Source organism: Aethalodelphis obliquidens, unplaced genomic scaffold, assembly GCF_003676395.1.
Source record: "Aethalodelphis obliquidens isolate GAN/ISIS:26980383/991018 unplaced genomic scaffold, ASM367639v1 scaffold24, whole genome shotgun sequence".
In the NCBI taxonomy this organism is placed as follows: domain Eukaryota; kingdom Metazoa; phylum Chordata; class Mammalia; order Artiodactyla; family Delphinidae; genus Aethalodelphis; species Aethalodelphis obliquidens.
Genome location: NW_020837968.1, coordinates 5324016 through 5338515, shown reverse-complemented (window position 1 = coordinate 5338515; position 14500 = coordinate 5324016).

The window sequence follows — 14500 nt, the reverse complement described above, 5'->3', positions numbered from 1 at the left end:
CCCCAACTGCTGGAAATTTGGGGAACGTAAGGACTGAAAAGTACCCTTAGGGCAGAGGCGCAAGGATGCATTTGATGACCTTGGCAAGATCATTATCAGGGGAGTCTGGTCTCTGTGTTTCTTTCTTTACGTCTTTACTCAACAGGGTAGCCTCTTAAAACACTAAATCAAAATCTTAGAACGGTTCCTCGTTTTCCTCAGCAGAAAAGCCAAGTCCTTACAATGGCGTACGGGTCGCCGTGTGACCCAGCCTCTGTTACATCTCTCTGTCTTTTAGTCCTGTTACTCTCCCTCCGTCATTCAGCTCCAGTCCCACTGGCCTCCTTGTGCTTTGAACACCTCAGGCATACCTCCACCTGCTTCCGCGTTAGGACTGGTGCCCTAATATTCCAGGTACAAGGCTGTGCTTGTACCTGGAATATTCTTCTTCCAGGCATCACTACTGTTTATTTCAGCACCTCCTCAAATCCCTACATAAATAGCATTCATTCAGTGAGCACTGCCTTGAAGACTGCAATGTACTCCTGTCACTTCACCCTGGCACTCCTGATTCCCTTTACTAGAGCAATGCTTGGCACAGAGCAGGTAATTAATATGTGCTGAATGGATACGTAATTAAATAAGTGGTGAAGGAAAAATCGAGTTTGTTTTATGATGAGACATAAATAATGGTAGTAGTTACAGAGGATACATTTACTCAGACACTCCTTTGTGCCAGATGTTGTTTTAAGCATTCAGCACTTGTTAAATCATTAAATATTCATAGCAATACCATGAGATACATACCATGATCATCACCACCCAATAGAAAAGGCACAGAAAGTTTAAATAATTTGTTCAAGGACACACAGCAGTTAAGTTGTGGAGCTGACATTTGAACCTACAGACAAACGTTAGAACTCAGATTCTTACTCACACTTTTACCTAAGAAAAATTTTTGCATAATGGGTTTCTTCAAATGAAAAAGAAAAAATACTGCCAAAGTCACCTATATAACACAAAGAGTTAAACATTATGAAGTGGATTTCATACAGATACACTCTGTCCTAATCATACGGAAAAGGCACATGCATAGGCTGGACATGACTAAATGAATACAGCCTACTAAGATCAAAATAAGTCGTCGTTTATTTTTTTAAGAGAAATAAAAATGTGAGGAATTTAACATGAGCGAGCAACATGGAAATCACATTCTAGACTTTCCCCAACTTACAGAGGGTTCCAGCCTAGTAAACCCATCACAAGTTGCAAGTGTATTTAATACACCTAACCTACCAACCGTCACAGCTTGGGCTCATCAGCCTTAAACGTGCTCAGAACACTTGCATCACTCCACACTTGGGCAAAAGCATCTAACCAAAAGCCGATTTTATAATAAAGTATTGACAATCTCATGTCGTTTATTGAATACTGTACTGAAAGTGAAAACCAGAATGGCTGTATGGGCGCAGAAATGGCTGTAAGCGTATGGGTTGTTTACCTTCCTGATTGTGGTCGCTGGGCTGACGGGGAGCCGTGGCATCACTAGCCCGGGAAAAGATGGAAATTCAAAATTTGAAGTATGGTTTCTACTGAGTGTATATCACTTTCACACCATCATGAAGTCAAAAAACCCTAAGTCAAATCATGATAAGTCAGGGACTGTCTGCATTTAAAGCTTAACATGATGCAAGAATGCATTAAAATATGATATTTGAATACTAGGATGTAGTCATTTCTGTGTATTGATAATGGTTTTTATTCCAAGTTGGGATAAACACTGGTTTCCATTTTAACTCAAAATGCCCCCAAATGGAAATTATCCTTTTTTGATCAATAAAAAGAACCGAGAAGTTGGAAGAGTAAGGAAAATTAAGTTATTTTTGAAGACTTAACATAGCTAAAACAAGTAACGTAACTGCATTAAAAATTTCTAAAAAGAATTATTATAAAGTGCTAGTTTATCAGGATTTTAACCCTTATCAGAAGATTTCAGTGGTAGGAAGAGCCATATCCTAAGACAATTTAGTTAATTTAAAAAATATTTTGACTCACAGACATAGAGAACAGACTTGTGGTTGCCAAGGGGTGGAGGGTGTGTGGGGGAGGGATGGAATGGGAGTTTGGGGTTAGCAGATGCAAACTGTTACACAGAAAATGGGGATAAACAAAGTTCTACTGTATGGTACAGGGAACTATATTCAATATCCTGTGATAAACCATAATGGAAAAGAAAATGAATGTATATATATGTAAAACTGAATCATTTTGATATACAGTAGAAAATTAATACAACTTTGTAAATGAATTATACTTCAATAAAACAAAATTTTAAAAAAATTTTAAATGAAAAATATTTTGCATTTTTATACATTAAACTTACATTTTTATAACATAAGGACCTTGTGAAGGTGGCATGTGTAATTTTACTGATGACAAAATGAAGCTCCTAGAAGTTAGGTAACTAAGGTATTCAAAGCAAGTATGTAGAGTTCAGTCTCTGGCCCAGGGCTCTCAATTCCAGCCCACTGCTTTTCCCTCCCACTTTGGTTTTTCTCTACCACCTCTATCCTATTACTTGCACACCTGACAGGAAGACCATAATACACTAACTTGCTGGGTAGGTGTAGATCTTTGTAGTAACAACTCCAAAGGAGCTGTGCCTCCTGTTCTCCATGTCCGTGTATATGCTCCTCCCACACTAACGTAGGGCTGGGCCTTGACACTTGCTTTGGCCAACTGGACAGGAGCAAATGTGAGGGGAGCAAAGGCTTGATACGTTGCTTGAGCATTGGGGTGTACGGGCCTACAACTGAGATCACTCACCATGCTGTGAAAAGGTTGGATCAGAGACCATGTAGTTGAAGAGGCCCCGTCGCCCTTCCAGTTGAAGATAGCTGTGCAAATAAGCCCAGAGGAAACCGGCAGAAGAGTTAGCCAGATTCTCAAGAAACCATTAACCATTTTTGCTTTAAGCAACTAAGGTTTGGGATGGATTTATGGCAACCTACTTGACCCAGTTTACTCCAGACTGTCTTTGTTTTAAAACTGAACATTTCCTGTCCCAGGAATCCCCTCAGACCCAGGTAATCTGAATGCTGGTCACCTTAGGGAGAGTTTATTTTGCAACAATAAATAATTGCTACCTTCCCTATTCAAGGGCGGGAACCATGTCTTTCAGCTTTGTATACCTGACAATTCTTTATTTATTGCCTTTTAGGTAAGAGTTGCTCAATGACTTTTTTGGAATAAATGTAACAAGAAAATTTGTACGGTCAGTAAGATTCTCTGGAAATGTATGTGTGAAAGATCATCATACACATGAATTCATTTAATCCCCACAACTATCCTGTGATGTATACAGTATTAATTTCATCTTACAGACGAGCAAAATGAGGCTTAGAAAGAATTTTAGCCCTAAGCACATATCCGGAAAAAAACAAAAACTCTATTTCAAAAAGATACATGCACCCCAGTGTTCACAGCAGCACTACTTACAATAGCCAAGATATGGAAGCAACCTAAATGCCCACCAACAGATGAAAGGAGGTGTGGTGTGTATATATACAATGCAATACTACTCAGCCATAAAAAAGAATGAAATAGTGCCACTTGCAGCAACATGGATGGACTAGAGATTGTCATACTGAGTGAAGTCAGACAGAGAAAGACTAATACCATATGATATCACTTACATGTGTAATCTAAAAAAAAACGATACAGAAGAACTTATTTACAAAACAGAAACAGACTCACAGACATAGAAAACAAACTTATGGTTACCAAAGGGGAAAGGTGGGGGGAGGGATAAATTAGGAATTTGGGGTTAACAGATACACACTACTATATATAAAATAGGTAAATAATAAGGACCTGCTGTACGGCACAGGAATTATATTCAATACCTTGTAATAACCTATAATGGAAAAGAATCTGAAAAAATATACATAAAACTGAATCAGTTTGTTGTACATCTGAAACTAACACAACATTGTAAATCAAATATACTTCAATAATAGAGATATGAAAATGATCAAGACAAGTTTGTGTGTGTGTGTGTTTATACTTGAGGCAGGCATAGTGTGTTGAGGAAACAGATAGATAAATGCTTTTAACAGAGTGTGGTAACTATGTACAAAGAGGACTAGAAAATAGCTTAAAATGGCGCTCCTTAAATTAATGTAAATTAATGTACAGTCTTGAAGAGTAACTTTGGTCCTGGGACTTCCCTGATGGCGCAGTGGTTAGGAGTCTGCCTGCCAGTGTGGGGTAAACGGGTTCGAGCCCTGGTCCGGGAAGATCCCACATGCCGCGGAGCAACTAAGCCCGTGCGCCACAACTACTGAAGCCCACACACTCTAGGGCCCACGTGCTGCAGCAAGAGAAGCCACTTCAATGAGAAGCCCATGTACCACAACGAAGAGTAGCCCCCACTCACCGCAACTGGAGAAAGCCCGCGCACAGCAATGAAGACTCAACGCAGCCAAAAATAAATAAATAAAAAAAAATAATTTTTTTTAAAAAGTAACTTTGGTCCTGCTAGATGCAGTTGTTGAACTGCATGACCTATTGAGGTCATTAAAAATCAAGGATGTACTGGAATATATTATTGCCTTACATAATATAATTATACTGGAAGACGTTGTGATGACTCAGCCAGTAAGAGTTGCCTGATAGTAGTTCAAGGAAGAAGAAATACACAGTTCTGTAACAGAGAAATCCAGTATGACTTATTCAGGGCAAGGGGGGAAGGTGGAGGGTGGCCAGGAGATGATGATGTCCTTGATTTCATCATGACCCCACAATTCTTGGGGAGCAGCAATACCTTTCTAGGAGTAACCTGTACTTTTGGATAATCACTTCATATTTTTAGAGAATGCCCCTTTCCATCCCTCTAGGTAAAACATGCATGAAATAAGAAATATCTAAAAAGCAAAGACTGTCTGGAAATACTGATCTTGCAAACTATCCTGTTTGACTGCATAAACATGCCAGTATATGTGTTGCCTTAAAATTTCTTTTGCTCAGTCTCTACTTAATATATTGAAAGTTAATTCAGAGTGAATTCCATAGAGGATATACAAATAAAAATACTTATATAATTACATTTATATATCAACTTCATGTTTGTATTAAAGCTTAAAATAAACTTGTAATCTTTCTATATAAAACATGACTCATTTTGCTCTTTTTTGCACCTCTGGGTGACTTTTCCATTTCTGAAACAGTTTACATGAGGCAATATTTTAAAATAGAGTACTAAAAGCATAGTTAACACTGAATATTTTAGAATGGCTACATTTGGAGAAAAATACTTATAAACCTTGTTATTTTTCCATGAAATTAAAGCAACTAACTTAGAAAAAAGGGTGTTTGTCCTCTGGTATTGGAAGCTTGAGCCCTGCTTCTTTACTATAAACAGCAGTTTGATGTAAGTTACATATGTTTAGAAAATATACTATTTTATTTATATCAGTTAAAATCTGGACACAAAATTCAAAGTGTATTTGAAACATAAAATTTTCTTTACTTCAGTTTGTTTAAAACTAGGGTGGTGCTCGAAAGCTTGTCATTACCAAATATAACATTGCAAAAAATTCCAAACCTACACAAAACTGACAGCATAAACTTCACAGATTGTGTAAAGAAAAAAAGCCATGTAATCAGTTATAGTTGACAGGTAAGTAATTAAAGAGTATTGTTGTAATTTCCTGAGATAAACTGCCATTGGTATTCACTTAAAAAAAAGAAGTTAAAAAAGAAAAGGGAATAATAAAAAGAAGTTAAAAAAGAAAAGGGAATTAAAAAAATAAAAGGAAAAAGGATTATCTAATGATTTAAGATTCTTTTCGTGCTAAAATACTTTCAGTCATAGCAGTCTATAGTTTGTAATTCCATCAAGTCAAACTTTTTTCTTTTAAAAATATATAATGAATTATGTATTTCACTGTGTCCTTATTACTAAAATCTAATCCAGTCAACAAACACACATTATCATGGATCATACTCAAGGCAATATGCATTGTAAGTAAAAACTACAAATTTTCTTACTGAACCTGAACTTGTTATTTTTTTATTTCCCTCTGTCACAATTTAGGTGTTAGCTGTCAAAGAAATTAATCGACAGTGTTTTTTCTTTAATATCATTGTATTTTATTCAATATTTAACAAATACTATGTATAGACAAATATAAGGCAATGCATGCTAAAATGCTATTCTATCAAATCTCAGCTAGAAGAGCCTTTTTTTTTTTTTAACTAACTTGAATGTATTGACTTGTGTCGATTTTTGCAGAGGCTGCTAAACTGGTCCCTGACATCTGCACTTCCCTTCCTCCTGGGTACACAGCTAGACTCTGTTGCCCAGCTCCCTTGGCTATCAGATGTTTCCATGGAACATAAGTACAAGTGAGATGCACCATTCCCGAATCTTCTACCTAACTTTGATGGGGAAAACCACAATGACCTGGAAGGTGACAGATCTACCACTAGCCCAGGTTCCTGAATAAGTGTGTGAAATAGTATTTCTGTTGACTTGGGACAAACTGCTCTGGACTGTTACATGAAAATTAGGTAAATTTCATACAATCTGCTAAATTTTGGAGGTTTACTATCATAGCAGTTTAATTAAATATGTTGAGAAAATGGTCAAATGCTTTGTATACTAATTTCTGGACTTTAAAAATATTTTACATATTTCCACTAAAAATGTACATAGTGTATTCTACAATATGTTGATTTTGAAATAAAATTATTCTCACTCACTGTTTATGACATAATTTTATTAAAAGTTCACGTTTCTTTGACATCAGGGTCATATTATCCTCCGCCTAAAGTGTTGTAGACAAAACCTCTTTGAATTCATGTTATCTGCTTATAATTGTTCCTTTCCTCTCCCTCTGTCTCCTCGTATCATGGCTCCCAGGCTCCACGGGAGAATAACATTCCATCACTCCATTGCTCTAGGCTCTGTATGTGACTTATGTCCATCAGTGGAGTGTTGCTGGGCCTAAAGTGAGGAAAGCTTGTAATCTGCAGGATCTGGCTTGTGCTGTGGATTTCTCCTCCAATGGCTGCTGGTCCAAGGAGAAGGCGTAGACAAACTGAGCAGATCTGAACTCAAGATGAAGTCTGAAGCAGATCCACCCTAGCCCACCCACAGACATGGGAAGGAGAATAAACACTTGGTGACAGCTGCCATTGAGCTATTTATTTTTATGCATAATTAATTATCCCAACACTAACTGATTAATATACCATGTATAATGCTCACTGAAAATTTTATCGCAAGCACAGCTACCAACTTTTATAACACTACGGGGTTTTTTTGCTTTTTTGCGGTACGCGGGCCTCTCACTGTTGTGGCCTCTCCCGTTGCGGAGCATAGGCTCCGGACGTGCAGGCTTAGCGGCCATGGCTCACGGGTCCAGCCACTCCGCAATATGTGGGATCTTCCCGGACCAGGGCACGAACCCGTGTCCCCTACATTGGCAGGCGGACTCTCAACCACTGCGCCACCAGGGAAGCCCTATAACACTAGGTTTTTAAAATTTGCCCTGTTTTTCTATAGTTGTGAACTCCAAAATCTAACAAGTGAAATTGTTTTTCAATGGCCTTTAAATAGTTACATCACAAGGACATTTTACATTTGCAATCGTGAAATCATACACCTGGATATAAAATCTCTGTTAAATTTATTTGCCTCCTTTTCTAGTTTTTCTGTCAGATAATCTCTCTATGTATCCAAAGCTTGCATTGACTAGAACAGTTTCATACTAATAACTTTTTTCATAAATAGAATGTCTTATTTCAAAAAAAAGTAATGAAGCAACTGACAAAGGATTAATCTCCAAAATATATAAACAGCTCATGCAGCTCAATATCAAAAAAGCAAACAACCCAATCCAAAAATGGGCAGAAGACCTAAACAGACATTTCTCCAAAGAAGACATACAGATGGCCAACAAACACATGAAAAGATGCTCAACATCACTAATTATTAGAGAAATGCAAATCAAAACTACAATGAGGTATCACCTCACACGGGTCAGATTGGCCATCATCAAAAAAGTCTACACACAATAAATGCTGGAGAGGGTGTGGAGAAAAGGGAACCCTCTTACACTGTTGGTGGGAATGTAAATTGATACAGTCACTATGGAAAACAGTATGGAGGTTCCTTAAAAAACTAAAAATATAACTGTTATATGACCCAGCAATCCCACTACTGGGCATATACTCAGAGAAAACCATAATTCACAAAGACACATGCACCCCAATGTTCACTGCAGCATTATTTACAATAGCCAGGACATGGAAGCAACGCAAGTGTCCATCAACAGAGGAATGGATAAAGAAGATGTGGTACATATATACAATGGAATATTACTCAGCCATAAAAAGGAACGAAATTGGGTCATTTGTAGAGATATCGATGGACCTTGAGTCTGTCATACAGAGTGAAGTAAGTCAGAAAGAGAAAAACAGTATCATGTGTTAATGCATATACATGGAATCTAGAAAACCGGTATAGATGGTCTTACTTGCAAAGCAGAAATAGAGACACAGACGTAGAGAACAAATGTATGGATACCAAGGGGGAAGGGGTGGGTGGGTGGGATGAATTGGGAGAATGGGATTGACACATATACACTATTGATACTATGCATAAAACAGATAACTAATGAGAACCTACTGTAAAGTACAGGGAACTCTACTCAATGCTCTGTGGTGACCTAAATGGGAAGGAAATCCATAAAAGAGGGAATATATGTATACATATAGCTGATTCACTTTGCTGTACAGCAGAAACTAATACAACATTGTAAAGCAACTATATGCCAGTAAAAATTAATTAAAAAAATCTAATTTTAAAAAAATGTAGGGGCTTCCCTGGTGGCGCAGTGGTTGAGTCCGCCTGCCGATGCAGGGGACACGGGTTCATGCCCCGGTCCGGGAAGATCCCACATGCCGCGGAGCGGCTGGGCCCATGAGCCATGGCCGCTGAGCCTGCGCGTCTGGAGCCTGTGCTCTGCAACAGGAGAGGCCACAGCAGTGAGAGGCCCGCGTACCGAAAAAAAAAAAAAAATGTAGTATGAGAGATTTCTAAGGACTTAAATAAGAGTGACCCTCTTTACAAGATTTTTTTTAATGGTGGACTTCACTTTATCTTTTGACAAGTACCATATTTATTCAGCAACACTATGTTCTAGATACTGCACTAAGGCTGGAAGTGAAATATGATTAAAATATATATATATATACATCCTGCTCTCAAAGATAGTTGCAGGCACAGCAGGCAAATCTCTTGGTGGAATTCTGAGATATGAGCCTGTTTGGTTCATGGTTCTTCTTTTTTCTTCTCTCAGCGCTCGCTGCTATAAAAGGGAAATGTGTCAGGGCTACAAAAAGAGATCATCTTGGCCGGAAGCAGGAGGAAGTATGCTTCTTTCTTTCCAGTCACACACGCCGCACACACACGTGCCCCGCCTCCTCCACTCCCATCACTTCCACTCCCATCGGACTGCAGAAAGACAGGCAAGGCTGGAGGTCTTGAAAGTTGGAAGATGAAAACCTTATCTCCAGGCAGTATATGCCAGAGAAGCAGAAAGAGCCCGCTATGAAATGGATGCGCCATGCATAGTGACTCCACAGGCATCCTGACCAAAACTCCAGGCCCTCAAGGAGCAGAGTGCCTCCTAGCTTAAATGGCAAGTGCTACCTGCCAACAGATATCTGACGGGTAACCTATGGGGGCAAAGGATCAATGACCATAGGAGGTGAAACACCCTCACCTTCTGTCTGAAAGATCCAGGGCAACTCACGGCAAGAAATCAGCTTTACAAAGTCCATAATGTTTCCTGCATCCTTTAGTCTGTGCCTGAGAAACATAGCCACTGCACGAATCATATCTCAGCTCCTATACACTGATAAGTTTTATGACAGAGATTCACAAAAGTGAAAGGGAGATTCCTATGAAGGGAACGTTTCCCAGAATGGGGGAATCAGAATATACTCCAGCACTGATTTCAAATAAATATCAACCAAGTAATCTGGCCTGATAGCTGGACCCTTCCCATCTCTGTTATAAGACAAAGAGAGGCTTTCTTTGTAAATTCCCAGAACAAATATGAAGCTGTATGGATCTATGTACTATCTGTAAGGCCATGCTCTACAAATATCTCTTTACTCACGTACGTTTACCTTAAAGGTCAGGGAAAATACTACTAACCTAGGTTGGGCAATCGATCTTTTCCAGGGAATTTACATGCTAGTTTGTGCATATAATCTCATTTAAACCTTTCCAAGACATTGAGATATATAACTCCCTACCTCCGTTTTACAGATAGAGATGCCATAGTCCTGAGGGCTTAATTTTCTGGTCCAAGATGACAAGAAGACACTCAAATAAAAATGACCCAATTAATACTACTGCACATAAAATAACATGTATCTTAATAAAGAGCTGTCAAAGATACAAAGCAAGGTCTTTGGGCTCAAATTTTTAACACAATCATTAGCATGTTTTATCTCTATTTGTCAATTTCCTTTTTTCATTTACTTTACTTGGTTACGTTCACAATTCAAGTAGATAAACTAGTATTTGAGTTCAAGTGGTTAAGTTCAGCAGGATGTGTTTAACAACTGGCAGCTATTATTATTTTTTAAACCAACATGAGAGTGCACTAAAGGAATTATTAAAGAGATCATGCATAACATGCATACAACATTTTTCTCTTTTCTTAGCTCAGGGTCTGCCTTTGCCCACGTGCACACACATTTTCAACTGGCTCACGATTTTTAAATTTTAGTTTGGAACTTGGCTTGCTGTAAAAATGTCCCACATTTTAACTTAGCATTTATAACTATAAATACCTGATGGCATGTTAAAATAATGTAGCGTCATCTATCACACCTTCTCATTTCTCATATCCAAATACCACCAAGCACTCTACATGCCATCTCCTAAATATCTCTAGAAGCTGGCCTCTGCTCTCCACTCCTGCTTACCTCAGTTCTTGCCCTCATAAACACCACACTGTGCTTAACTTAGCTGTCCAGTTTCTCGTCTCATCTATAAATAAGCGAGCTTGTAGAGTGCTGGCAAAGTTATCATCCTTTTAAAAATCTCTTAAAGGGCTTCCCTGGTGGCGCTAGTGGTTGAGAGTCTGCCTGCCGATGCAGGGGACACGGGTTCGTGCCCTGGTCTGGGAAGATCCCACATGCCGCGGAGCGGCTGGGCCCGTGAGCCATGGCCGCTGAGCCTGCGCGTCCGGAGCCTGTGCTCCGCAACGGGAGAGGCCACAACAGTGAGAGGCCCGCGTACAGCAAACATCAAAAAAAAAAAAAAAATCTCTTGAACTATACCAAAACCTAAAAAACTGCACCCAACATATAAGATACCTGTACTGGGGTTTTATTTGGCCCAAGAGTACCTGTTGATCTTCATTACTAACCTCTTCACCTGCTTTCCCACCCACCTTGAATTACATCTGGCTGCTTTCTTTATCTACATTTTATCAAGTATGCCATCCAATCTGGTGACTTGACATAAAGATGAATCTTTACCTATATTCCAAAAATACTACGGTTACTTACAAAATACGGATCACTTGATGTTATTTTTCCATAGGGAAATCAAAATGAAAGGTAAAGGTCAGTTTAAACAAATTCTAAATAGCATCCAGAACCTGAACTAGAAAGCAGAATGATCCTATAGGAAAATAAATTAGATGTAAAGGGAAAAACTAAAGGAACTCGGCAGAAGTTGAGTGATTTGAGCCCTTAGCCATATTCACGAGTTAGAGACAACTTCCTCGTAAAACGCAACAAGTCTCATAGCTGAAGGATGGATATAAATCCCATATTATCTTGCTAAGAGGCACACACATTCCTAATACTGTTTATGGAACATTGTGATTAGAAAATATTACATGAGAAAGAGATGCCCACTGTGGACAAGAGCTTCCACGGGGGAAACTGGTTTCCAGCAGGCTCCCCTGCACCTCTTCACATTTAAAGCCCTTCGCTGACATTATCTTCTTAATAGATTCCCACTAAGCCTCTTAGATTTTTCTCAGGCATTCTCCCACTTTCAATAATAACAGTAGTTTCCAGTTGTTAGACACTCTCTGCAGAACTTATACCAACTTGAACTCAAATGCTATTTACCTGAATTGTTAAAGTAGCCACTTTTTTTTCCCTAAAGAGTAAAACCTTGAATAACTGGCTCAAATTGGAATCATATATATTTTCTTAAGCAGAAAAGAATGCATAATCCAAACTGAGACTAATTATATTTATTAAGCAGGAGAATTTTGTTCTCGAGACAACTACACCTTCTTTGGAAATACCAGAGAAGCTTTATCTATCACTAGGCTGAGAATAGTGACCAGTGAAAAGCTTGTGCTAACACAAGCGACTCCATAACTCAGGGGAATCAGTGCTTCTTTTATATCCCTCTGCCTCATCAAGACTCCCTTAACACTTAGAACACCTACATCACATTATGAATGTATGTGCCCATATTTATTCAAGAAATGCTTAGTCGATCAATAAATGTAACAGGTGGGGATTCTAGGCTGGTCCGTACGTGGCTGCCTGGACTTCTAAACGTAGTGCTATGCTTTCTCTCTCTTGACAGTCCTGGAGTTTGCGCTTGTGATCGTTCCTAAAATTTATTTCTGTATCAACTGAGCTGTGGTTTGTTTGGGACCTAGTTATTCTCCCCCCAAATCCTCCATACCTCAGCTGAGTTCTTTCCTTTTCTCATTTAATCTGAGACAGTTCTTTAAAGGAAAATGATTCCTTGGGACAATTTTTTTAGGCTAGAATAGTAAAGGAAAGAAACAGGCACATATCTAAATGCATCCCTACTTCCCCTCTAACTTGCCTTTCTTGTCCATGAATAATGGAGAAGTGCTAGGCATGGTCCTTTGTTTTAAACACTTAACACATAACTGATTAGGAAATAATTTTATATTTGCATTTATTTAATTTGATGACATAAGAGATTATGGTGAGAAAATAAAGTTCTAGTTTACTCTCCTGTTTTTATGTGGAGCAGTGCATTGATTTGAACTAATTTTATTTAAATTCTGAGCAGTACTAGTAAGGAAAAAAATATCATTTCTAGTTGATTTGGAAAACGTTATAGGAAAATATCAGATCTTTTTCCTCAAATGGTTAAACTGGCATTAAAAGACATTTAAAACTAAGTTACAATTTTCATACTGCACTTCCTCAGAACTCTAGTTATTTTTTATGTGGCACCTTTTCTCTAAGCAGTACCACATGTTGTATAGACTGTAAGTTACTAATCAAAAGGGTAACCATGTTTTAAATTTGAATATATTTCACTTATCTTAAAGGTAAGTGCTATTTTAAATTTTCTGCACTTTCAGATTTTTTCACCTCTTAAAAAGTAAGTCAAGTTTCCTTCTGGATATAATAAACTGCCAACAACCTAGATATATTTTTAAAGTTAGTAGCTGGATGGAAAAGATAGGAAGAGGGAGATTGCTTAATGAGATCAGAACTTTGGTCTTTCTGTCTCAAAATCTGACCTCTGGAAAAAAAAATCTTACCTCTGGCAGTGGCCATTATCTGATGACTTACAAGGTGAATGGAGCATCATTTTTTTTTTTTTGAATTTTCAAGACTTTGGGGTATTCTACAGGGAAATACATTTTGCAGTAAATGGTTGTAGAAATATGCTAATAGAAAACCACATGAACATGATAACCATCAATCACATTACACATAATACAAAAATGTTCCATTACAACATGGATTTTAAAAAAAATAACAAAACTGATTTTGGCACCATGAGAATAAAGAAGCCAAATGATTGCCTGAATTTTTATTTTCAACCAGGTTTTCAACAGATAGAAGATATGTCAAAGACCTAGCTACCCGCTGGGATAGCATACATGGTAAAACCTCTAAAAGGCAGCCTGAGAGAAGAAAGATATTCAGCATAATTAATCGAATTGTCTTTGCAACTGAGCCCCCTTTTTTTTTCTCCCAGAACTTTGACCATGTTTTTCTGTTCCTGATGTCGGCTCCTTTATGTCATACTGGAGCCTTTCCCTGGTGGAGTCCCAGCCCTTTCAGTGATCGTCCCCGAGTAACGCTGGCAACCTCATGTATATGTCCTGGGTTTATAGGCAGAAGCTGCCCTCCAATGACTTGGACCTCTGTTTTTCATTTCTGCGGAATAGTTTTCACCCTGAGAGGATAAAAAGACAAAGGAGGCATTTCTTTCTTCACTACTACATCTTTTTATCTTTTTAAAGATTATTCCAGCTAGAGGGGTGTAAAGGCATTAAACTCACCTATTTAAAAATTTATTTTATTTAAGTATAGTTGATTTACAATGTTGTGTTAAATTCTGCTGTTCAGCAAAGCAATTCAGTTATATATATATGCTTTTTCATATTCTTTTCCATTATGGTTTATAAAAGGATATTGAATATAATTCCCTGTGTTATACAGTAGGACCTTGTTGTTTATCCATTCT